Genomic DNA, 24,630 nt, shown 5'->3' with positions numbered 1-24,630 from the left:
GACCCAAATAAGTGAAAATAGTTTCAGACTCGTAATTTGGCATTCTGCCGTGATGGATACATCGCATGACCACCCGAGCGGATCACTTACCTCTCACTGTCTTTTACTTAAAAGAGTGTGAGTGTGCATGGTAGTCCCGTCTTTACTTATGTGCCCCACTGTACATATGTGTATGTGTGTGTGTGTGTGTGTGTGTGTGTGTGTGTACATACATATGTACAGTGGGGCACATAAGTATTTAGTAAACCACCAATTGTGCAAGTTATCCTACTTGAAAAGATAAGAGAGGCCTGGAAGTGTCAACATGGGTAAACCTCAACCGTGAGAGACAGAATGTGGAAAATATTTTTTTAGTTTTTAAAGAATTTATTTGCAAATCATGGTGCAAAATAAGTATTAGGTCAACACCAAAAGTTCATCTCAATACTTTGTTATGTACCCTTTGTTGGTAATAACGGAGGCCAAACGTTTTCTGTAACTCTTCACAAGCTTTTCACACATTTTGTCCCATTTCTCCACTTGATCTCCTCTAGAGCATTGATGTTTTGGGGCTGTCGTTGGGCAACACGAACTTTCAACTCCCTCCACAGATTTTCTATGGGGTTGAGATCTGGAGACTGGCAAGGCCACTCCAGGACCTTGAAATGCTTCTTACGAAGCCACTCTTTTGTTGCCCTGGCTCTCATCTTCAATGTCCTTGCTGATGGAAGATTTTCAATTAAAAAAAAAGGATACATGGCCCCATTCATTCTTTCCTTGCAAAAAAACAACCCCAAAGCAGGATGTTTCCACCCCCATGCTTCACAGTGGGTAAGGTGTTCTTCGGATGCAATTCAGTATTCTTTCTTCTCCAAACACGAGAACCTGTTTCCAACAAAAAGTTCTATTTTTGTTTCATCTGACCATAACTCCTTCTCCCAGTCCTCTTCTGGATCATCCAAATGCTCTCTAGCGAACTGCAGATGGGCCTGGATGTGTACTGGCTTCAGCAGGGGGGCACGTCTGGCAGTGCAGGATTTGAGTCCCTGGTGGCCCATTGTGTTACTGATAGTAGCCTTTGTTACTGTGGTCCCAGCTCTCTGTAGGTCATTCACTAGGTCCCCCCGTGTGGTTCTGGGATTTTTGCTCACCGTTCTTGTTCTCATTTTGACGCCACTGGGTGGAGCCCCAGATCAAGGGAGATTCTCAGTGGTCTTGTATGTCTTCCATTTTTCTAATACTTGCTCCCACAGTTGATTTATTAACAGCAAATGTTTTACCGATTGCAGATTCAGTCTTCCCAGCCTGGTGCAGGTCTACAATTTTGTCTCTGGTGTCCTTCGACAGCCCTTTGGTCTTGGCCATAGTGGAGTTTGGAGTGTGAAAGACTGAGGTTGTGGACAGGTGTCTTTCATACATATACATGTATATGTATTTATGGTGAGAACAAGAAGCTTGTACATTTTCATGACGAGTGGCTTGTTAAATAGACCTTATTCAATCGTCGAATCTTCCAGGAGTCAAAAGCATGGGAAGCAGAACCCATCGAAAATGTTGAAAAGCCTGTCAGCTGACGTTAATCTTCCTAATGCCTTTCCTGACTGAGTAATTGATCTGTGCATAGCCGATCGATAGACCTCTATTGGTCATTGGAGACATTCAGTTTAATCTTAATGAAATTTACTGAACGGCAGGCTATTTAATTGCGATTTCCACTATTGTGTTTAATGAGAGAGGCTGCTTTGACAAGAAAATACCACTGGAAAAAAAAAAACTTATTGCAAATGGTATGAATGTTTCGTTCTCCAGTTAAAAGACAATAAAGCCATGTAAAGATAGTTATACATGTCATTTAATTTACACTAAAAGAGACATGTCAGATGCATGTTTTGAGTCTCATCTCATTTTCTGAACTGCTTTCTCCTCACTAGGATCGCGGGGGGTGCTGGAGCCTATCCCAGCTGAATTTGGGCCAGTGGCGGGGGACACCCTGAATTGGTGGCAAGCCAATCGCAGGGCACAAGGAGACAAACAACCAATCACTCTCACACTCATACCTAGGGGCAATTTAGAGTGTCCAATCAGCCTACCCGGAGAAAACCCACGCAGGCCCAGGGAGAACATGCAAACTCCACACAGGTGGACCGCCAGGCCACCCTGTGTTTTGAGTTACCTACTGAATGTTTTGAGTTTCAACTAAGATGCAAGTTCGCCTCCAAGTGGTACATTTAGAAACCACATGACAGTATTTTCTTCTAAAACACTTAGTTGTCTGCATATTATACATATGATAAATGCATAAGTGGTACAGAAATTGTTCAAATTGATTAATCGGGACATCACTTTAATATTAATTGAGTGTTAAAGAAAATGTTTTATTTGTCAAATCCGTTCCAATACAAAGAGCATATGAAATGCAGGGTCGATACAAGTACAGTAAAATGGGAAAAAGTCTTCAAAATTATTGCTATTTTTATGTTTAAAACCAGAACACACTAAAATCGATATTGTTTTTTTCTTTTTGTTTATGGTTAGTGTATTGTCAATCCAAAGAAAAATAACAAGGCTATACGTTTGAGAAAACCCTCAGTTGAATAACAAGTTTTCTCTAAATTATGCAATTTTGGATATTTAACCACCTATCTATTCTCCTGAAGATATTTAAAAGATTTAGCGACACTGCGAGTAAAGGGAATGATGAGGAAAAAAAACAAACATGGCCCATGACCTATGATCCTTCAAATTTCACTGCTTTAATAACAGACGTAAATGATATTCTCACAATGGTTCAGAAAAACTTTCTATATATATATATATTTATATATATATATATATATATATATATATATATATATATATATATATATATTTATATTTATATATATATTTATATATATATACATAATCGGGGTCGGGGGGCCAATATATATATATATATATATATATATATATATATATATATATTGGCCCCCCGACCCTCGTGTGGATAAGCAGTTCTGAAAATGAATGAAAAAAAGTTCTAGATTATTTATTAGGATGACTCCAAACTTTAAGATGGAGAGTGATCTAAATAAATAGTTCATTGTAAGTAATTATCGCAGAAACTCACATTTGGCAATGTACTCCACTTCTAAAAAAGAGAAGAAAATCTGTCGCCATGAAAGTGAAAGGAGAAACACGTTAGTGAAGAAATCCATCAATATTTTTGTTATTAGCAGGGCAGATGTTAGATAAACTCTGTAGCTATGAAGTTCTGATTAGATGCATATTCTTATATGCTGGGATAAAACCTGCTATAAATAGCAGTGATAGACAAATGAATTTAAATTTACAGCAGATAGATGAAAAGATCCACGTGATTGGGCGTCTATAATTGTTAATGGCACTAAAATAAATAAGAAGGGAGAACATTGAAAAAGAGGAGGAAGAGGGAGCACAAATAATCCATTGCAAAGACATGTGACATGATTAAAAAGTGGCTAGAGACAAAAATACTCTATCCAGGGTCAAAATATCCTGGTGCAATAGCATAGCAACTAAGTGAAATATGACAGCAGAACGTCCTGCTGTCAGTCTCTTAACTGAGCAAATTGAACATTTGGGGGATTATAAAAGTGACACTCGGTTACACTTCTCTTAAAATTTGCAGTGTCAAGCAGTAACTTAACCGTACTGGGAACTCTGGAGCCGTCACAATACTCAACTCGATTTCTGCACGTAGGAGGAGCTAATCAAGACTACTGTCTTATCTTGTACTTGCACTAAAACTTCATAGGCTGCTAACCACTTTATACACACACATGTATGTATATATATATATAGATAGATCTAGATATATAGATATAGATATAGATATATATATAGATATATATATATACATGTATATATATATGTATATATACATATACATATATATATATATATATATATATATATATATATATATATATATATATATATATATATATATATATATATATATACATATGTGTGTGTGTGTGTGTGTGTGTGTGTGTGTAAAGTGTATAAAAACGACTGTTCTACGTCATCTTCAAAACATGGACATTGAGTTGGGAGGACAAACCACCTCGTGGAGCGGGGTAAGCACGCCACCATCTTTTCCACATTCAATATGGCGGGGCAATAAATTAAGCAGCTGCGTAAATTAAGCATTTTTATCTTGCTACCGGGAGACTTTTTAGGAATTAATCGACCCAAAAACGCCAATCAATCTGTTAGTTTACACCCAGGTTGAACACACCGTCGACAATTTAAGTTTGGGCTCCTTTTCCCCACTGACTGTGTGCCGTATGTGACTAATTCTCTTAGCATTAGCGTCACGGCGACACTTCCCATTTGATTTAAAAAGTATGTTGCCCGTTTTCTCTCCATAATTGAGTCGTGTGTCTTTTAATTTAATCAAACAAAGGCGAGACATCAACGCACAGTTTGCTGGGTAAAGGCTCAATCATGAATGACAACAAAAGGCACGACTTATTTCCTGGTGTGTTGTATGTAATGAGAGTTTTCACTGTGAGTGCTAAACACCCGTTTCTAATTTGTAATTCTAATTGTTGTTTTCACAAAAAAATCATTTATAAAAAAAAGTGTTAATCCAACTTTCTCTTAGCTGTTAACGTCACTCTGTATGTTAATCGCCTTGTCTGGGAAAGAGAAAATAGCATGGAGCACTCACTAACTTATTTTCATTCTTTATCTTGACCGTTGATTACATTTCTTGTAAGTTTTCTCTTGCCTGTAATAATTGTTTGGCAACTTCCAAATAGCTTGGTTAAATCACGTTTTCCCTCTTCAGCATCAAGATGCAGCTATTCCTGTGTGCCCAGAACACTCCCTTGAGGTTACAGGAGAGGAGACTGCGTAAAACTAGTTTAAAAAAGACCTAATCCAATCTGTTGAATCTCCTGTCTCTGTATATGATAACTTTTGCTTTTGCACACTTCAGGCCCACGTCCAGACACTCCAAGAGTGGTATAAGAGGATGTCGGACAAGGCAGTCGCTGAGCGCATTGTTCATGAGTACAAGGGTAATACTCATCTTTTCAAGTAAATTACTATATTCCATTCTGATGAGCATTTTATACATAAATAAATAGGTAATAAATAAGTTAATAAAGAAATAAGCGTGTTGCTGAAATATATATATATATATATATATATATATATATATATATATATATAGTTAGATGTACAGTTTTAGCACCTATCTCTAATTCCTTAACTCAGTCTGATCCTGTCTAACAACTGTGCGTGTTCAGCATCGAAGGAAGAGACCAGGGTTTGCGAGTTACTCCACAGATGATTTATTCCAGATATTGATCCTTACAGAGCTCCGGGCCCCCTCCCAAATAATAATAAACCAGCTGCGCGTCGTAATGCACAGTGGAGGATGAGAAAGACAACGGTCCACACCCGCGTTTGCAGTTACAGACGCTCCTCTACTTACGAACGCAATTGGTTCCGAGTGATTGTTCATAAGTTGAATTTGTTTGTAAGTTGATTCAGTGCTATATTTTGTATTATAATTTATGTTTAAGGCCGATAGAAGTATATTGAAGGTTTATATAAGTGCATTTGTATGTTTAAGGCTTGTATAAGTAACACGCATTGGTTTGTACTGAAAAAAAAACATTTAATAAAATGGAGAGAATATGTACAGTACTGTAGAGAGAGAGAGAGAGAGAGATTAAGTATTAGAAACTGGCCAAAAGAAGCGACCTAATGACGATTGCACAGTTTTCTTCTTTTTTTCATCATAAATGATGCGGTAGCACTGTATGGCATCATTCAATTGATTTGCAAACTTTGTGCAATGTTCAATATTTGGGTCCTGCTGCTCGATCTTTCTGTTTATAAATGGTACTGACGGTCGAACGATTCAAGTTGTATGACCGTGCAACGCTCACCACTCTCACGCGCATCAAGCTTCGTTATTATTGCCACTCGTTTCAAATGAAATGGCTTGCCTCTTCCTTGCAGCTCCCTCAATAGAAGCCTTTAGCTTTTTACCAAGCATATTCAATATTGGATGCATGAGATATTTAATGATACAAATGAAAAAGGTTCTTTGCACACTGGAGATACATTCACGCACTTCCGCACTGCAACAAAGAAGAAGGTAGATGCTGGGTGAGCTGAGCTCTCACAGCGCCAGGCGTCGGTATTAGCGGCGGAAAGAAGTACTACTCCGAAAAAGGCGCGAAATACAAAATTGGACTTGCGAACATTTTTGGACTTAAACGCAATTTGCAGAAATGTTCGTATGTACCGTTGTTCGTAAGTTGAATGTTCGTAAGTAGTGGAGCGTCTGTATATAGTAAGGCTTTTTTCTTTAAAAAATCGACATAGTATAGTAAGGCTAAGAAAGTCGGAGAATAAATCTGACTTCTGATTCTTCTCCTAGTTATTGCTGTGGTCCAGTGGCAAAAATATTGGTTCAGAACTTGAGGTGGGAATCAGGAGTGAGTTCAATTCCACTCTTTGCAATTCACAAATTGTTTATTGAGGTAATGAAAAGGATAGATATAACTTCCAAACACATCATTTCAGAATTCACTGTGGTCCAGTGGCAAAGACAATGGGTCAGAACTTCAGGTGGACTCTAGTTCAAATCAGGAATGAGTTCAATTCCACTCTTTGCAATTCTCAAATTGTTTATTGAGGTGATGAAAATGATAAATATAACTTCCAATCATCTCATTTCAGAAGTCACTGTGGTCCAGTGGCAAAGACAATGGGTCAGACAGACCTTAAGTTAGTGGATTTGACTGCCATGTGGGAGATGGGGTTCGATTCCCGCTCTCGTTTGACTAATCACTACACTAGTAGTTCAGTAAATGGGTAATCCTTTTTTCATTCAAATAAAGACTTAGTCATTTTTTTCAGCAAAACAATATTTCCGGTCAGCCTTCGGCTGACCGGAAGACAGTTGGGAGGGGGGGGATTCCTGGTGGTGTTCGACAGTCGGCCTTCGGCCGACTGCCGACACTATACAGTCGTTGACTGGCGACACCGGGACGTGAACCCTCGACACCCACGTCGCAGGCAGGTGACTAACCCACTACACCACGAGGCGGCCCGCCTATACATGTTTGGAAGTTATATTTATCCTTTTCATTACCAAATAAACAATTTGAGAATTGCAAAGAGTGGAATTGAACCCACTCCTGATTGGAACTTGTGTCCACCTTAAATTTCAACCCATTGTCTTTGCCACTGGACCACAGTCACTTCAGAAATGATGTGATTGGAAGTCATATTCATCCTCTTCATTACCTCAATAAACAATTTGACAATTGCAAAGAGTGGAATTGAACTCACTCCTGATTTGAACTTGTGCCCACCTTAAATTTTGACCCATTGTCTTTGCCACTGGACCACAGTGACTTCTGAAATGAGATGATTGGAAGTTATATTTATCATTTTCATCACCTCAATAAACAATTTGAGATTTGCAAAGAGTGGACTTGAACTCACTCCAGATTTGAACTTGTGTACAACTTCAATTTCAACCCATTGTTCTTGCCACTGGACCACAGTGTCTTCTGAAATGATGATATTGGAAGTTATATTTATCCTCTTAATTACCTCAATAAACAATTTGAGAATTGCAAAGAGTGGAATCAAACTCACTTCTGATTTGAACTTGAGTCCACCTGAAGTTCTGACCCATTGTCTTTGCCACTGCACCACTGTAAAGTTGGAAGTTGTATTTATCCTTTTCATTACCTCAATAAACAATTTGAGAATTGCAACGAGTGGAATTGAACTCACTCCTGATTCCCGCCTTATGTTCCGACCCAATGATTTAGCCAGTGGACCACAGCAACAACTAGAAGGTGAAGAATCAGAAGTCAGATTTATTCTCCGACTCTCTTAGCCTTACTTGCTGTCATTTTTTAAAGAAAAAAAGCCTTACTATACTATGTCGTTTTTTAAGAAAAGAAGCCTTACTATACAATATCGTTTTTTAAGAAAAAAAGGCTTCCTCTACTATGTCGTTTTTCAAGAAAAAAAGCCATGCTATACTATGTCGTTTTTTAGGAAAAAAAGCCTTACTATACTATGTCGTTTTTTAAAGGAAAAAAGCCATACTATACTATGTCGTTTTTTAGGGGGGAAAGCCATACTATACTATGTCGTTTTTTAGGGAAAAGCCTTCCTCGACTATGTCGTTTTTCAAGAAAAAAAGCCATGCTATACTATGTCGTTTTTAGGGGGGAAAAGCCATACTATACTATGTCGTTTTTTAAGAAAAAAAGCCTTACTATACTATGTCGTTTTTTAAGAAAAAAAGCCATACTATACTATGTCGTTTTTTAAAGGAAAAAAGCCATACTATACTATGTCGTTTTTTAAAGGAAAAAAACCATACTATACTATGTCGTTTTTTAGGGGGAAAAGCCATACTATACTATGTCGTTTTTTAGGGAAAAAGCCTTCCTCTACTATGTCGTTTTTCAAGAAAAAAAGCCATGCTATACTATGTCGTTTTTTTTAGGGGAAAAAAGCCATACTATACTATGTCGTTTTTTTAGGAAAAAAAGCCTTACTATACTATGTCGTTTTTTAAGAAAAAAAGCCTTACTATACATGGTCTTTTTAAACAAAAAAGCCTTACTATACTATGTCGTTTTTAAAGACAAAAAAGCCTTACTATACTGTGTCGTTTTTAAAGAAAATAAGCCTTACTATACTATGTCGTCTTTAAAGAAAAAAGCCTATACTATGTTGTTTTTTAAGAAAAAAGCCTTACTATACTATGTCGTTTTTTACGAAAAAAAGCCTTACAATACTATGTCGTTTTTTTTTTAAGAAAAAAAGCCTTACTATACTATGTCGTTTTTAAAGAAAATAAGCCTTACTATACTATGTCGTCTTTAAAGAAAAAAGCCTATACTATGTTGTTTTTTAAGAAAAAAGCCTTACTATACTATGTCGTTTTTTACGTAAAAAAAGCCTTACAATACTATGTTGTTTTTTTTTAAAGAAAAAAGCCTTAGAATACTATGTCATTTTTTAAATAAAAAAGCCTTACTATACATGGTCATTTTTTAATAAAAACCCTTAATATACATGGTCATTTTTAAAGAAAAAAGCCTGACATAGTATTTATTTTTTAAACAAATAAAAGCTTTACTTTACATAGACCACTTTTTTTTAAAAGAAAAAGCCTTACGATGTCCAGCCATTCAAGTCATTTTGCATGCCAGCTTTACGTTTGTACCAAATCTTGGGGTATTCTTTGCTCAGTTATGAAGCACGTCTAATAAGATGAATAAATATTTGACATTATCGTCGACAAGGAAAAAGAGTGTCGCCAAACTTTCGTCAAAACATATACAGACGCTCCCCTACTTACGAACGCAATTGGTTCCGAGCTGGTTCATAAATTGAATTTGTTTGTAAGTTGATTCAGTGCTATAGTTTGTATTATAATTTATGTTTAAGGCCGATATAAGTATATTGAAGGTTTATATAAGTGCATTTGTATGTTTAAGGCTTGTATAAGTAACACGCATTGGTTTGTACTGAAAAAAAATAAAAAATAAAATGGAGAGAATATGTACAGTACTGGAGAGAGAGAGAGAGAGAGAGAGAGAGAGAGAGAGATTTATGTATTAGAAACTGGCCAAAAGAAGCGACCTAATGACGATTGCACAGTTTTCTTCTTTTTTTCATCATAAATGATGCGGTAGCACTGTATGGCATCATTCAATTGATTTGCAAACTTTGTGCAACGTTCAATATTTGGGTCCTGCTGCTCGATCTTTCTGTTTATAAATGGTACTGACGGTCGAACGATTCAATGCCCGTGAAACGCTTACCACTCTCACGCGCATCAAGCTCGTTATTATTGCCACTCGTTTCAGAAGAAATGGCTTGCCTCTTCCTTGCAACTCCCTCAATAGAAGCCTTTAGCTTTTTACCAACCATATTCAATATTGGATGCATGAGATATTTAATGATACAAATGAAAAAGGTTCTTTGCACACTGGAGATACATACACGCACTTCCGCATTGCAACGAAGAAGAAGGTAGATGCTGGGTGAGCTGAGCTCTCACAGCGCCAGGCGTCGGTATTAGCGGCGGAAAGAAGTACTACTCCGAAAAAGGCGTGAAATACAAAATTGGACTTGCGAACATTTTTCGACTTAAACGCAATTTGCAGACATGTTCGTATGTACCGTTGTTCGTAAGTTGAATGTTCGTAAGTAGGGGAGCGTCTGTATAGTTAAACAAAAATGAATATTCATTCGCTGATTCTAATGATATGCGGACTGTCCCACGACGATTCTGGAGGGGTGTCCCCTCCTGAGATCTGCTTGCCCGCGAATCCACGTCTGGCCTGGTCGCCCTCTCCGCAGGAATTCCTTTGTCTCTGGTATCATCTGGACCATCGCCCTCTCCGCGGGGATCCCTTTGTCCCTGGTTTCATCTGGACCACTTATCACCGGGACCACTTGGCACCTGGACCACTTATCACCTGGACCACACCTTGAAGCAGAAACTCAGACAAAAGACCTATTGTTCATTGTAATTGAGTTGAGAACAATAGTTTTAATCCTACTGTGGTACTATATCAAAATGAAACAGCTACATTAAAATGAAGGAGTAAAATATGTCATATTCTTCTATATATATATATATATATATATATATATATATATATATATATATATATATATACATACATACACACATACATACCGTATTTTCACGACTATATGGCGCACCGCATTGAAAGGCGCAGTGTCAGTATTTGACACACACACAAGGCGCACCACACCAATACAGGCAGCCAGGCATGGCAAAATATACACCAGTTTAAACATACGGACACACGCTAAAAACCAGTTTTTAAAAAGGCAACGGAAGCAAAACTGAGTTCGGTTGTACTTCATTTAGCCATTTTACAATGTAGTCACGTTTTTTGATCAATCATCACCCACAAATCCATCAAAGTCCCCATTTTCTTTGTCCGAATTGAACAATTGTCCAAATGATTCATCAAAAACTCTGAGTTCCCTCTCTTCGTTGTCGGAGTCACTCACATTGATGGTCTCGAAGTGATCTTCCTCACAGGTTGCCCACTTGATGATGCCTCCCTTGCATCATGTGACGTCTCTGAACTTTGCACTCTGGAGAATGCTGGCAGGCTTCTGGGAGGTAAATGTATTTGTTTATTGTAGAATATCCAAGTATTATAAATTAAAAGCATAAAACTTCACCATAATCTTGTGTAACTTGATCTATTTCAGTGAGGTTTCACTGAACATAAGATGCAGTGTCTTGTGATTTACTTCTTCCCCTCTTATATAGGTAAAGTCCACAGCTCTCTGGCTCGTGCTGGCAAAGTGAGGCATCAGACTTTAAAGGTAAGCAGGATCTTATTTTAGTCAAATATATTAAAGATTAGAAACTTAATTTAATATTGGCTTCTTAAAAAGTCGATTTTGGAGCAGTAATTTGTTTTGGTACAATCCTAAATGTTTTTGTCTTTAGCAAAGTTCAATTAAGTGTAAAAAATCTGTCTTAGAATAAGACAGTTATAGGTTAACTATGTCTGCAGGTGGAGAAAACACTGGCCACACCAATCAACACTGCTAAGTGTGCTGTTTTGAAGATGTTTTCCTGTTAATAAAAAACTTTAACTTGTCATGTAACTTGCATTTTTTGCTAGGTAAATGTGAAGAATAACATGTATACACTTTAAGAACATTTATTTTTCCACAAAAATTCAATGTAGATTTTGAGATACGTTCTCGTAGGCCGTCCAGCAATTAAAAATGGAGCAGTGCAATCAGTCCTTTGCTCATAGTCAGCAGGCCTTCATCCCACTGCAAGAAGAAAGCAAAATTAAAGCCACAAGAGGGGACAAATGGAAATATTAGACATACCCCTCTGATGACTTTAAAGCTCAGTGGCTTGGTCTACTTTTTCTTTTTGACCGCTGCAGAGAGACTCAAAACTAAGAGTCTCTATAACAGGGATCTCTAACTCCAATCCAGTCTATTTTCCCATGTCTTCCAACACCAAAATCAAATAATCGTGACCGTCCCACCCCCTACATGAGTCTATGGAGTCCCTCCGAAGCTCTTTTAGCATTAGACTGCGGCACCCTCATTGCAGGAAGGAGCGCTTCCGCAGATCCTTCCTCCCATCAGCTGTCAGGCTTTTTAACAAAAAAAAATGGCTGTGTTAAGACCTACCGTATGTATGCATGTATATTGCTGAAATATATATATTTCAGCAACACGCTTATTTATTTATATATTTATTCATGTATTTATTTATTAACTTACTTATTGCCTATCTATTAATGTCTAAAATGCCTTTCCTATTTCTGCATCCTCACCCTCTTGCTACTGTGACAACGAAATTTCCCGAATACGGGATGAATAAAGTTATCCAATCCAATCCAAGCCCTTGGACATCTTGCTGATGAGTTGATCATTTGATTCAGATGTGGTGGGCGATATGGAAAACATACTGGACAGGGGCCCTCGAGGATCGGAGTTGGAGACCCCTGCTCTATAACGACAAGTACCAGTGGGGGGACGTTTTTGATGTCAAAGACTGCGCCGTTCACCGTGTCACCCTTTCTTTAGTGTTGATTTGGTAAACTTGGGTGGGCCCTGAAAAGAAGAAGGTTACAAAATGAGTAGATTTAGTACACATGACATGAAAATAAGAAATAAAATAACCTGAAACATTTGGATCCTACCTCATCCACAACTTCTGCCTTGACCTCTTTGGTCTCGTCGATTTATTCAGCCTTCACCTGCTTTGTCACCTCTTCCACTGCCTCCGTGGCTTTAAACCTCTACAAAACACCACAGCGTGATTATGTAATTGGTTATTTAACCATTTGGATGCACAAATGACCCACATTAATTTCCCCTGTTATTTCATCCTAGATGTTTTTGTCAATCATTTCAAATCCATTACCTTTTTTAAAATAAATATCCCAAAAAGTCATCTTTGCTTCCGTTTTTCTCTTCTTACACTGAGGAAAAATGGTTATTTTACCATATGTTAAACTTGAGTCAAAAATGACCCCTGGGCTATTGTTGAATATCTCACTTAGGCTTTGTCATAACCACATTTAAAACTAAAAATAAAAAGGTCCAAGCTCAGGGTAAAGGTATATTCATTCTACAAGTGTACCGTTTATTCCTTACACCTCCACTGATGGCACTTGTGTGGGTGATTTAACCACACGGGTGTCATGTTATCAAAAATCAACACCAAACCAGTTAAAGTGTTTTCATTCAAAATGTAAATGTATCACAATAAAAAAGCTAATTGAGCAAAGTCTTGAATACTGAACGCTGATATTTTATGATTAAACGGACAGAGAAAATAGAAACTAGTATTTAAAAAAAATGACTCACTTTGCTGACAAACAGCTCATTATGGCGTCGACAAGCTGCTCCTTTTTTGGCCATTTTGGCCACATTCTTGATGTTTCCCAGCAATCTGTGCTCGTTGAGAAACTGAAACACACAATGGAATATTTCTTTTCAAACATAAAGAGCAATGTAGCCAATTTGTTTGCAAACATTTTTCTGTCTCCAACCATGTGGGGCTACATCACGCCAACGAGGCATGCTCCCGTCAAAAAGTACTCTTAAAATGAAATCCCCAAATGACAACGTACCGAATGCGCTGCATCGTCCTGTAAGAACTTTATCAGGTCTTTCTTCGGTAAATCGTGACTTCTGAGCTGCTCTGCAGTCCACTGCCGTACTGTGGCTCATCCGCCATTTTGAAGAATGGCGGCGGCCATTTGAACTCTGACCTCGGGGATGCGTATTAAAAATAATTTCATAATAGTAACGTATATTCGACTAATACGTTATTATGAAAACAATGTAGTATTTTTTGTGTCTATTTTTTGTGCATTTCACATCTACACCTTCAATATTGCTACATCTGAATCAATCCAACCCTCAATAACTATTTTATGGCTATAAAACCTTTACTGCAGCTACAGCTGCGACACATGCAAAAAGCATCAATAGTAACCTCATACAATTGAAATATTATTTAGGATATGTATATCTGCTTGTGCAGCTCGGTGCAGATACAGTTTGGTAGCTCTGGCTAGTCCACTCTATCACTAGCCAATCATAGTTTGTGAAAGCGATGACGTATCGCTATGCCTGCGAGAAGGCGTTTGTTGTTGCCAACTCGAAATCTGATTGGTTAAAGCAACAGTTTTAGCGACGCTTGTTTTATGCTGCAGGGCCTGCAGAACTGAGTGTGAAGGCCTCGAGGTAGATTTCTGACCCTGTCAACAAATAATGGCTTAAATGTGATTGGTTAAATGCTTAAATATGAAAACACACATCTGGAAGCGGTGGCCCGGTGAAGCGAGCAGTTATCGTGTCGGCTTCACGGCTCTGGGGTCCTGGGTTCAAATCCAAGTCACGTCCACCTGTGTGGAGTTTGCATGTTCTCCCTGGGCCTGTGTGGGTTTCCTCCAGGTACTCCGGTTTCCTCCCACATTCCAAAAACATTCATGGTAGGATGATTGGACACTCTAAATTGCCCCTAGGTATTGGTGTGAGTGTGCATGGTTGTCCCTCTCCTTTTGCCTTGCGATCGGCTGGCCACCGATTCAGGGTGTCCCCCGCCTCTGGCCTGGAGACAGCTGGGATTGGCTCCAGAACCCCCCGCGACCCTAATGAAGATCAAGCATTTCAGAGAGTGAGATGAGACATCTGGAAGCAGCACAACCACTGGAAATGCAATGAAAGGAAACTGACAGACAATTTGGAATTATTTGATAAGTATTCATGGACAAAATATAATTAACATCAGTCTGTGATTCAGATATTTTTTTTACGCCAGCAGAGAAGGCCTTGCAGGCCCTGACGTTCCACCACTGAAATATGTAGATATATAGATATATGGATATATAGAGAGATATATAGATATACATACGCATGTCTTTTGGCATTTCCTCCCAGATACGTGTGAAGGCATCACTGAGCTGTTGTACAATCTGAGGAGCATCCTGGCAGCACCTAATGAACCGACACATAATTTCCCACAGATGACCTATTGGGTTTAAGTCAGAGGATCGTGAAAGCCATTCAATTGTTTCAAATTCTTCCTCCTTCAGATTCTGCCTCCATACTCTTGCGACATGAGGAAGCCAGGACTTATGTATTAACTGATTCATTTCTAACATACAATATAGTGTGTTTAGGTTGTTTGTTACCTGATATGTTTCGGTGTTACGTCGATGGCAAGACGTCATGGCGAAGTAACGAGGAATTAGGACCCAATCGCAGGGAAGCAGGCGAGGACGAGGGAGGTGGAGCTCAAACCAAAACTTCAATAACTTAAACAGGGTCTTAGAAAATAACAAAGACTTAGAAATCAAATCACATAACCAAACCCGACAAGGGTAGACACGGGAAAGGGAGGAACGAGGCACAAGGAACATGGATCGAGGTAACGAAACAACGCGTGGACAGACAAAAGCAGACGATGCTACGAATGACATAACAATCAGTGGGGTTTGAATAGACTGACATGGGTTGACAGGACAATTAGGAACACCTGGGAAACACACGAGGGAGCAAGCAGGGAATACATCAGGGACGGAGAAACCCCAGCTGAACACAATGGGCAATCACTCAGACAGGACACCAGGTGGAAAAAAGCATAAAACCAAGCAACCCTAACATTCGGCATGTTACTTCCACCTTCATCAGAGTATCACTCAGTGAGCAGGTGCAAGTAAACAAATCAGTGACCAGTAAACTAATTAGTTATAACGTAGATAACTACAAGAATACAAAATGAACTTAATCTAACAACAACGACCTACTGCACCAGCGTAGGGTCTGACAATAGGTTCAAGTATTTCATCTTGATATCTTATGGCAGTTAGAGCACCATTTCCTAGGTTAGAGGACTATGCGTCCCTCCAGGGATAAGCCTCCCCAGACCATCACTGACCCACCCACCAATCCTATCATGTTGAAGGACGTTACAGGCAGTAATGTTCTCCTTGTCTTCTCCAGACTCTTTTAAGGCTATCACAGGTGCTCAGGGTGAACCGTATATAAAAAGTACAGGGCGCGAGTCGCAGATTTGCCAGTTCTGGTGCCAGTAGAGCTCCTCTGTGCTGGGCAGTGAGAACAGCACCCAGTACAGCAGCGGTCTCTAACCTTTTTCCCACCGTGGACCGGTAAATGGGAAGGGTGACAACTTAAGACAAAATTGTGTGGGGATGGGGTGCACGAACGACCTCCACTACGGCAAAATAAAACAAAAAAACCAAGTCCCAAGCATAATAGCAATTATTTATTATTATTATAACAATTTTTCTCATTTCAAGTAGAAGGGCGAGATTGAAACCGTTAATATTCATTACTCTAACAGATCGGCACCAGGTGGCTTCCAGACCAGTACCGGTCCACGAACTGGTGGTTGGGGACCACTGCACTACAGGATGTCGGGCTCTCAGGCCACCATCATGAAGTCTGTTCCTGATTATTTGGGTAGAGATATTCACGTGTGGCCCTTTGGAGTTATTCTGTAGGCCACAAGCAGTGCTAAGCCTGTTCTGCCTTGCACAAAGGTGTAGGTATCGGTTCGATTGGTGGTTTGACCTTCAACGGTCATGTTCTAGAGATTGTGCTGGCAGACACATTAAATATTTTTGCTGCAGCACGTATGGATGTGCCAAGACAGAGAACTTGGACAACCTGTGCAACCTCTGTAGGGTTAAGAAATCACTTCATACTGCCAGTAAAAATAAATACTCAAGCCAAAACTATCACAAGTTCAAAATCCCCTTAAAACTATTGAGAGGGAGAAACTTGAAATGTTCTCCTCATCTAAAACCACTTGTTTTGAGGGTTTTCTAATTGTTTATTTATTAATTCCATGAACACCTATACAAGTAAAAGTGATTAACGATGCCCTCAATATTTTACATTGAATTAGCATAAATCATTCCATAATCTTTAATGCTACGCCTTACACCCTTTAGAAATTATAAAAGTATAATATTTTAATATGAAATATATGTGAATGTATCAAAAAAAGAGAAAAAAAGAATATTTGTTAAGCAATTAAAATGGGTAAGAAAAGCAGAGACAACTTCTGGGTGGAATATGTATATTCGTAGGTGAGGGGTAAGGGCCGCGTGGGGCGCTGGAGCCTATCCCAGCTGACTTCGGGCTCCAGGCAGGAGACACCCTGAATTGGTGGCCAGCCAATCGCAGGGCACAAGGAGACAGACAAGTACTCACGCCCACACTCATACTTGGGGGCAATTTAGAGTGTTCAATCGGCTTAGCATGCGTGTTTGTGGGATGTGGGAGGAAACCAAAGTACCTACAGAAAACCCACACAGGCACAGGGAGAACATCCAAACTCCATACAGGAAGGTTGGAACCCACCAACTTTATAATCCATGCAGTTTATAGAGTGAGAACTCATTCAATCATTTCATTCATTTTCCGAACCGCTGGACCTCACAACCTTCTCTAGTGGTGTTGGAGCCTATCTCATCTGACTTCGAGCACCAGGCGAATTGGTGGCCACCCAATTGCAGGGCAGACAACCATTCACATTCGCACTCATACCTAGGGGCAATTTAGAGAGTTCAACCAGCCTAACCTGCATGTTTTTCAGATATGGGAGGAAACCGGTGCAACACAACAAAATACAGATCAAAGGTGCAAAACAAAACATCTACGACATAGGGATAAGCCATTTTCAAAAATAACCTTCTACTCAAGATGGAAGCCAAATCACCCAAGCATACTATGCAATGAGGATTTTTAAAAGGCTTTGAGTTTGCTCGTATGAAAACAGCACACAGGTTGAAAAGATAGAAATGCTAACCATCACAGGTTTCCAGTTCTTGCATTGGAGTGACGAGTCCCCTAGTTTCTTACAGAAAAGAGAAGCCTGTGTTGTATTCTACATCTCTTAGCTGTAAAAATGGGTACCCAGATGTTTCGTCGAAAGACGTTTGGTCCCCGGACATTTGGTCGACCGGACGTTTGGTAGACCGAACGTTTGGTAGAACGGACGTTTGGTAGAACGGACGTTTGGTAGAACGGACGTTTGGTAGAACGGACGTTTGGTAGAACGGACGTTTGGTAGAACGGACGTTTGGTAGAACGGACGTTTGGTAGAACGGACGTTTGGTAGAACGGACGTTTGGTAGAACGGACGTTTGGTAGAACGGACGTTTGGTAGAACGGATATTTGGTCGCCGGGTTGTTACCGTTGAAACCAGCTCTCAAAATTATAATCATGAGAGAGAGTGAGAGTGAGTTTAATATCTAAATATCTAATATTAAAATATCAACAGTAAACTCTCTGTCATAATTTGACAGCGAGCGAATCCGTCGACCAAACGTCCGTTCTACCAAACGTCCGTTAGACCAAACGTCCGTTCGACCAAACGTCCGTTCGACCAAACGTCCGTTCGACCAAACGTCCGGTCGACCAAACGTCCGGTCGACCAAACGTCCGGTCGACCAAACGTCCGGTCGACCAAACGTCCGGTCGACCAAACGTCCGGTCGACCAAACGTCCGGTCGACCAAACGTCCGGTCGACCAAACGTCCGGGGACCAAACGTCTTTCGACGAAACGTCCGGTCACCGTAAAAATGAGACCGAAGAAAAAAATTATTCAAAGCACACAACCAAAATATTGACAATCTGTTTTTCGGATTATAAGTCGCAGTTTTTTTTCATAGTTTGGACGGGGGTGCAACTTATACTCTGGTGTGACTTGTGTGAAATTATTAATACATTATATAATTTCACATGTTTTCATACTAAACCGCAAGAGAGCGAAGATTTCATTGGATTTAGTGATTTGGAGTGAAACTGATAGTTTGGTAAACTTGTTAGCATGTTCTTTATGCTAGAGTTATCTGAATAACTCTTAATATGTTACGTCGTTACTGACATTACCAGGCATGTCAGTCATGTAACGTTAGTATACCGTACACTTATTCAGCCTGTTGTTCTCTATTTTATTTTAAATTGCCTTGCAAGATGACATGTATGTTTTTGGTGTTGGATTTTATCAAATAAATTTCCGCCAAAATGTGACTTATACTCCAGTCCGACTAGTTTTTTTCCTTCTTAATAATGCCTTTTTGGCTGGTGCGACTTATACTCAGGTGCGACTTATAGTCCAGAAAATACGGTAAATGTAAATCACCAACATTGACAGCGCACTGTGTAAGGAATAAGATCTAGTCTACTGGTAACATTCCACTGTTTATTACTGGTCTACTGTGTTCAATTTTTACCATTTTTTTCTTTTAGTATAAAAATCATGTCAATAAAAATCTGTCTTTAGCACATACTGTATTTCTTTAGAAAATATACAAAATAGTATAATACATTTATTTTACACATGGAATATCCTCTGGCTTTTGTTGAAAATCATACATGACTCATTTTCTTATTTTAGCAGCTCGTGGTAGGACAGAATATGTATTGAAAGAACAAACATTCACCAGAAGAAAGTTTGCGAACAAAATAAAACAAAGTTCCATACATGCTTGCATACAATGCAGTGCCATGCAAACACAATCAATTTCCCCCCCAGCCCCAAAAACTATTTTTTTCATGCCTTCTTGCTATACATAAATACATACTCTTTTCTAAGGAGGGCAACGTCTGATTGGTGGCAGGTAGAAGTGCGAATTCAACACTGACTTGTCGAAAGAACCTTCCCCATTGCTGAGGTGTCTTTTGTGGCTAGAAACCAATAGTTGTTAAATTCACACACAACACTCTATTCCATCACATATTTCACACAATTCCGTTGATCCGTCATGGACAGTGCAATCATTCTACTTGACAAATACTCTCTCTCACAACACACACGCACCTACGCACACAGATGACTGTCTATGCGTGAACCATTCACTTTGTCATTGGCACTGCAAGTAAAGTTTCTCAATAACAAACTTGAAACAATGCACTGTCAAGCTGCCTATTTCATTGAATGATGCCATTGAAAGTCTTATGTCTATACAGGCATGTGACCTATGAACTTGGTTTCCAAGATGGCGACAGAATGCATTTGTCATTAGTATTACAAAGAAAAAAAATGAAATCAAAATCTAATATATGAATAAAATCATGTGGAAAGAATAAATCGTGATTATAATTTTATATATCTCCTTATATATAAAATTGATAATCAAATTATAATAGTCTGGATTTTAATTCATTAAAGGTTATTGTAGTGCATAATACTCCCATGATTTCAAAAGAAAAAGTTGTCTAACAATGTAGAGCAACTTATGTACATTTAGTTACGGATGCATTATAATCATTAGGTACACTGATATGATCTTTGACCTCAATAACTCAAAAAGGGATGTTTTGGTTGTGTAGATTTCTCTTCAACTGGGACACAACACAAACCAAAATGGAATATTGTCTAAGACACAGTAATTATTTAATTTTCGAAACCCAAAATTACATTTAACTGATTTTTGATTTCATTTTCAAAATACCATAATGCTCTTTTAATATTTGTTAAGAAAATGTAAATTTCCCCACTCTAAAAAAACAATTTGTGCTGCAAATTCAAATTTGGAGAATTAAAAACAAATTGTCATATCTAATTACTTTTTAAATATTTACGCACAGTTGGGAAAAGTAAAGGTTAATTTGAAATACAGTGGACCTCTACTTACGAACTTAAATGGTTCCAGAAGTTTTTTTTTGTAACTTGGATTTTCTTAAATAGAGGCGTATTTTACAATTTTTAATACTACCCCTAAACGCTTTAAACATTATAAAATTATACCAATTTTGTATGAAATATGAATGCAAAAAAAATCAAAAATATAACATTTTTAACCAAAACAAAACAAAACCGAAAGTCCAATTCTTCCGTACTGTCACTCTCTCTTTTCCATCACTCACTCGATGCGGTCAAGAGTCGTTAGATTACAAATAATAAATACAAGCAACTTGTTTAGAACCAAAAGAAAATTGTTGCGCTTAAAAAAAACTATTTTGAAAAATGGGTGTTTAACAAATAAAAGATTGAGTTTACACACTGAGAAGGTAAATAAATGTAATCACTTGTCTATTAGGATCCGACAGCCGTTTCTGGCCACCATAAAACATTTCAACTCTCTACGTTGCATGGTTTGGACAAACGTAGTGAGAGAATCTTAACATACACACAGACACACACCCATCCATAAATCACGGTTTATAAGGATTATAGAGGTCGAAGCCTTGCCACCACCTTGAAATGCAGAAGACTGTGCTGCCATCTTGGTGCGCTTCAATTGTTGCGGGCAAGAGTCGTTAGGTTACAAATAATAAATTTTTGGTGGGGTTAAATCTTTTTTTCCCACCTTTCCAAGTTTGTCAATGTTTGATCTTCCTTTTTCGTTTTTTAGTGACTTGGATTGCGATATTTCAAAACTTTTAATAAAATTGCATTTTTCACACAGAAAATGCAGCACAAAATGCTCTATACAATAAAATACAAGCAAAATTAGAGCCGATGCCACATGTTCTAATTTGTTATTTCAGTTAGAAAGTTTGAAACCCCAAAAAAACCTTTAATTCATTACATGACTAAATGAAACCCTCCAGAAGTGCTGCTCACATCTTAAAGTCCTCAGCAGTTATTATTCACTTACATAATTAGGGTTCGTATTTAAACACCGGCCAAGCGCAGTAACAATGTTTTGTTTACTGATTTCTGTGTATTGTAGAATTCCCCATGTGACGTATAAATGTGCTACATTTAAAGAGAATGAGAACAGAAGCTTTGAATTGTGTTGAATGTTATTGGCATGCCCACTCTTGCAGGAGCACAAGTCACCTGATTTTAAATACCTCTGAATGCATGTCTTTAAGTATGTCAACACAGATGTCTAAATCAGCTCACAAAAGGCATAAAAATAGAGTAATATTTAATCAATACTGTATATGAACCAATATTTCTTATCACATGCAAAAAAGGGATTCAAACTAAGGTGCAAATATTACCCCAAAAATTAAATATAAAAAAAAAACTGAACTAAGAATCTCTAGATATATTGAATTACATATTTATTTAATGACAATGTTTTGTTCTGTAAAAATAAAGGACAGGGCCTCATTATACTAATGCATAATGATTAGCTGACTTAATCATGCTTTGGTTTGACTAAAAGATTTGTTTTAACTCTCGATCAAGTGTAAATATAGTAAAAATATATTAGTTACCCATTCAGCCTAAAAGCTATGACTAAACAATTGGAGCTTTACAATTTTATTTCTTTTACTATGAATTTGTGATGGAACTTTACCAAGTAACAACCATGCCGGGTAAATGTATGACATTAAAATATCATTTGTGGAGCTAACTAAAAATGACATCTGATGTATTTTTTCAAATGTAGTTTAGAAGCTGTTTTAACATTTTTTTATTTCATCCCATCGTGTAGACTTCCCTGGTGGTGACACATTTAAATGATGAATAGTATCAATCCTAAATGATCATTTGGTCTTCCCCAATATGGGAAGATCTTTTGTGATGTACCGTACTTTTCATGTAGTTCGATTGTGCGACAAGTTGGAGGAGAATGTTGCAAAACAAAAGGATTACTTTTTCTGTGTGGTCAAATGTTGGTTGCCTGATTTTTTTCCAATTGCCGCATAAATGAACTGCAAAAAACGGAATAAACACCTATGGTTGATCATGAGATTAAACTGCGTTTTGTCACACTAACATACCCATACCTCAGTCTCAGGCTGCAGAAGTTCCGCACCTTGTGGACTTCCTGTGTGTGGCTCCAGTTTTTTTTACCTAGGTCTACAATGTCTTGTGTGTCTTGTGTCTGTCTTGCTACTGCAACCAAGAAATTTCCTGAATACGGGATGAAATAATCTAATCTAATCTGATGATTTCCACACACTGCACAAACTGCTGTATAATTTCTATTTATTCATTCATCTTCTGTATTGCGTATCCTCGCAAGTGTTGCAAGGGTTGCTGGAGCCTATCCCAGCGAACTTTGGGCAAAAGGCTTACTACATTGTAGACTGGTCACCAGTAAACCGTAGGGAGAGACAGACGACAATTCTCACACCCAATCATACCACCACTACCAAGCCGGAATCATTCCTACGTTCGTCTGCACAAAAATCAGGCGAATGAACCCCTACACCATCAGGTGCTGTATAATTACTAATACTTGTTAATTTATAGATGTAAGTCTGGACTTTGGCTGCCACTTTTTCTGTATTAAAATTTAGATATATTCATATATTGTCATGTTATCATTTTTAGAACCATTTCAGGACTGTCATTATATTAAATATATGGAATATTTTAATTTGACCGCATGAATGCTCCAGAAATCCTCATTATATTATGTAAAGTTTAATGCACAATTGCAATTTAACCAGCGCACTGAGTAATTTTTAATGCATGAGACAGTGCTGTATTAGCATGCATGTATAGCGCTCAGATAAAGTAGTATGCTCATCTGACAGAACACTGGGGACTTTAAAGAAAACTTGGATTCCTGCTCTCATCTCATTTTCTGGACCGCTTTATCCTCATTAAGGTCACGGGGGGTGCTGGAGCCAATCCCAGCTGTCTCCGGGCCAGAGGCAGGGCACACCCTGAATCGGTGGCAGACAAGGAAACAGACAACCATGCACACCCATATCTAGGGACAATTTAGAGTGTCCAATCAGCCTACCATGCATGTTTTTGGAATGTGAGAGGAAACCGGAGTACCCGGAGGAAACCCACGCAGGCCCGGGGAAAACATGCAAACTCCACACAGGTGGACGTGACCTGGATTCGAACCCAGGACCCCAGAGCTGTGAGGCCGACGCGCTAACCACTCCCTCCACCGGGCCGCTATGGATTCCTGCTCTATGCTAACAGAATTCTGCTAATGGTAAAGTCTCGTATGTATTTGTTATTTAGAGAATATTTAAAATATTAATAATAAACATTCATGCATCTTCCGTATCGCTTATTCTCGTACAGGTTGTGGGGTTTGCCCTAGCGGCGTAGCCTATCCTAGTTGACTTCGGGCAAACGGCAGACCACACCCTAGACTGGTTGGCAGTCAGCCGTAGGGCAGACAGAGAGACAAAAGACCATTTGCACTCACAATCATATCGGCACCAGCAGAAATCGAGCCCGTGGGTGCCCGCCCTGAAGTCAGGCAAGTGAACCACTACACCATCAGGCGGGTCTAATAATAAACAAATGGACTCAAACGAAATTTGAGAAAAATACAGTCCTCTTGTAGCACGACCATGGCTGCTTCTCTCGAAGCCTTCTCTGGTATTCATACGTTAAAGTGTTAAATAGCATACTTTTTTTGCCAGTAACTGATCATTGTATCCTCACTCCCTGCAATTATCATTATAACTTCTTGCCACCCAACCCACTGTGCATGTGCCGAAATATGCCAACAAAGATCCTCCTATTGGAATTCTACATTTCATTGACTTCAATTAGCGCTGGCAATCAGACAACTTTGGAATAGTTGCAAATTATACGTGTGGACTGCTGTACGGCCTTCAAAATGAAGCTAGATTCTTCTTTTTTTTTACATTTTCCATCATATTCAGCACAAAT

General features: G+C 38.6%; 1 long non-coding RNA gene across 5 annotated transcripts; it reads right to left on the bottom strand.

The window, feature by feature from the left end:
* Positions 1-10,829: 10,829 nt before the first annotated feature.
* On the bottom strand, positions 10,830-16,792 carry LOC144065044 (uncharacterized). Of its 5 annotated transcripts, none has more exons than XR_013296947.1 (4): positions 13,399-16,792; positions 12,729-12,827; positions 11,233-12,639; positions 10,830-11,163 (listed from the first exon to the last, which is right to left on the bottom strand). It is a non-coding gene; the product is annotated as an uncharacterized LOC144065044 (long non-coding RNA). The 5 variants fall into 5 exon arrangements; XR_013296949.1 differs by having other exon boundaries at positions 10,830-11,841; positions 11,902-12,639; XR_013296950.1 differs by having other exon boundaries at positions 10,830-12,639; positions 13,399-13,500; positions 13,665-16,792.
* Between the last annotated feature and the right edge of the window lie 7,838 nt (positions 16,793-24,630).

The sequence above is a fragment of the Stigmatopora argus genome, chromosome 19 (assembly GCF_051989625.1).
Source record: "Stigmatopora argus isolate UIUO_Sarg chromosome 19, RoL_Sarg_1.0, whole genome shotgun sequence".
NCBI classification, from domain to species: Eukaryota; Metazoa; Chordata; class Actinopteri; order Syngnathiformes; family Syngnathidae; genus Stigmatopora; species Stigmatopora argus.
This window is presented reverse-complemented; position numbering and strand designations above follow the sequence as displayed.